Below are 2,300 nucleotides of genomic sequence, written 5' to 3'. Positions count from 1 at the left end.
AAAAAAAAAAAAAAAAAACAGGAAAAAACTCCTAAAACACCAAAAGGTCCTACTTCTGTAGAAGACATTAAGGCAAAAATGCAAGCAAGTATAGAAAAGGGTGGTTCTCTTTCCCAAGCGGAAGCCAAGTTCATTAATTATGAGAAGAATTGTTTCCAAATGACTGACCAGGAGGCTATGCAAGATCTCTGGCAGTGGAGGAAGTCTCTTTAAGAAAATGGTATAAACAGTTTGAAACATTCTGTCTTACTTCATTTCTGTAATAGCTGATATCTGGCTGTCCTTGCAAAGTGAGAACTTTCCCTACTGTGTTTGATAAATATTGTCCGTGTTCAATTGCCAAGAAAGTGCTGTCTAAAATGCCTGTTTTGTTTTCAAGGATGGACTCCACCCTTTACTTGGTTTTAAGTATGTATGGAATGTTATGGTAGGACATAATAACAGTGGTGGCCAGATGTGGAAATGGTAGGGAGACAAAAACATACATGTGAAATAATCTCAGTATTTTAATTAAAAAAAAAAAAAAGAAGAAGACCAAGTGGGCATCACCACCTACATAAGGCCTCCTTGGTTTTCACATCTAACTCACACAGTTGTGCTAAAAACTTGAAAGAATGCTTTCCTATCCAGTGCTCCCTCTTGGCCTCAGAACAGAGCTGGGTCCTGGAGATAGATTATCCCCAGCACAGACCTTCTAAATGATTCATTTGGAGCTTGAGGCTGCAATTGTTTCACCTTACTATTCAACAAAATAAATTTCTTGACCTATATCCTTTAAAATAATGACTCCTGGTCTGTTTAATCTGTCCATTTATAAGATACACCTTTTTGTTTTTTTGCCCATGCTGAGTTTGGCTTTCTGAAATCTAAAGCAGTGATTAAAAATAATACAATTTACCACAGTCATATCCAATCAGAAGCCAAACAGTGGAAAAACAAACTCTTGAACTTGTAAGACACATAAATCCCAAAGCTCAGCCAGCCAATTCAGAACTATCCTGAGTCCCTGCATGCATGTAAAGGTTTCTGAGCAAGCCAGGTTACCACTGACCCAGGAATTTACATGAGTGATTTCAGCTAGACTCCTAAAAAGAATCTCAGGTACGCTGTGTGGCCTGTGCAGATGGGATATCTTGTGAAACCCACACATCCAAAGATAAGACTTTCTCTAAAGAAAAAGAAAAGAGCAGTCTCTAGATTGTCATTCCTTCGGTCTCTGCTCCATAGTTAGTTTCTGCGACTCCTTCCATGGGTATTTTGTTACCCCTTTTAAGAAGGAATGAAGTATCCACACTTTGGTCTTCTTTCTTTTTGAGTTTCTAGTGGTTTGTGGATTGTACTTTGTGAATTCTGATCTTCTGGGCTAATACCTACTTATCAGAAAGTCCATAGCATGTGTGTTCTTTTGTGATTGGGTTACCTCACTCAGGATAATATTCTCCAAGTCCATACATTTCCCTAAGAATTTCATAAATTCATTGTTTTCTATAGCTGAGTAGTACTCCATTGTGTAAATGTACCACATTTTCTGTATCCATTCCACTGTTGAGAGAGATTTGGTTCTTTCCAGTTTCAGGATATTATAAATAAGGCTGCTGTGAACATAGTGGAGCATGTGTCCTTATTACATGTTGGAGCATCTTCTGGGTATATGCCCATGAGTGTGGTATTGCTGGGTTCTCTGGTAGTACTATGTCCAATTTCCAGAGGAACTGCCAAATTGATTTCCAGAATGGTTGTACCAGCTTGTGGTCCCACCAGCAAAGAAAGAGTGTTCCTCTGCAACCTCTCCAGAATCTGCTGTCATTTGAGTGTTTGATCTTAGCCATTCTGACTGGTGTGACCTAGAATCTCAGGGTTATTTTGATTTGCATTTCCCTGATGACTAAGGATGATGAACATTTCTTTAGGTGCTTCTCAGCCATTCAGTATTAGTCAGTTGAGAATTCTTTGTTTAGCTCTGTACCCCATTGTTTAATAGGGTTATTTGGTTCTCTGGAGTTTAGCTTTTTGGGTTCTTTGTAGATATTGGAAATTAGCCTTCTATCAGATATAGGATTGGTAAAGATCTTTTCCCAATATGATGGGTGCCGTTTTGTCCTATTCACAGTGTCTTTTGCCTTACAGAAGCTTTGCAATTTTATGAGGTCCCATTTGTCCATTCTTGATCATAGAGCATAAGCTATTGGTGTTTTCTTCATGAAAATTTCCCCTGTGCCATGTGCATGGAGCTCTTCCCCACTTTCTTTTCTATTAGTTTCAATGTATCTGCTTTGATGTGGAGGTCCCTGATCCACTTG

The 2,300-nt window shown here is 38.7% G+C and overlaps 1 pseudogene; it reads left to right on the top strand.

Annotated features, from left to right (window-relative positions):
* LOC116072727 overlaps positions 1 to 213 on the top strand; it is an 854-nt pseudogene extending 641 nt beyond the window's left edge.
* Positions 214 to 2,300: the final 2,087 nt, after the last annotated feature.

The sequence above is a fragment of the Mastomys coucha genome, unplaced genomic scaffold, assembly GCF_008632895.1.
Source record: "Mastomys coucha isolate ucsf_1 unplaced genomic scaffold, UCSF_Mcou_1 pScaffold23, whole genome shotgun sequence".
In the NCBI taxonomy this organism is placed as follows: Eukaryota; Metazoa; Chordata; class Mammalia; order Rodentia; family Muridae; genus Mastomys; species Mastomys coucha.
Note: the sequence above shows the minus strand (reverse complement) of the source record. Positions and strands in the feature narration are given on the sequence as shown.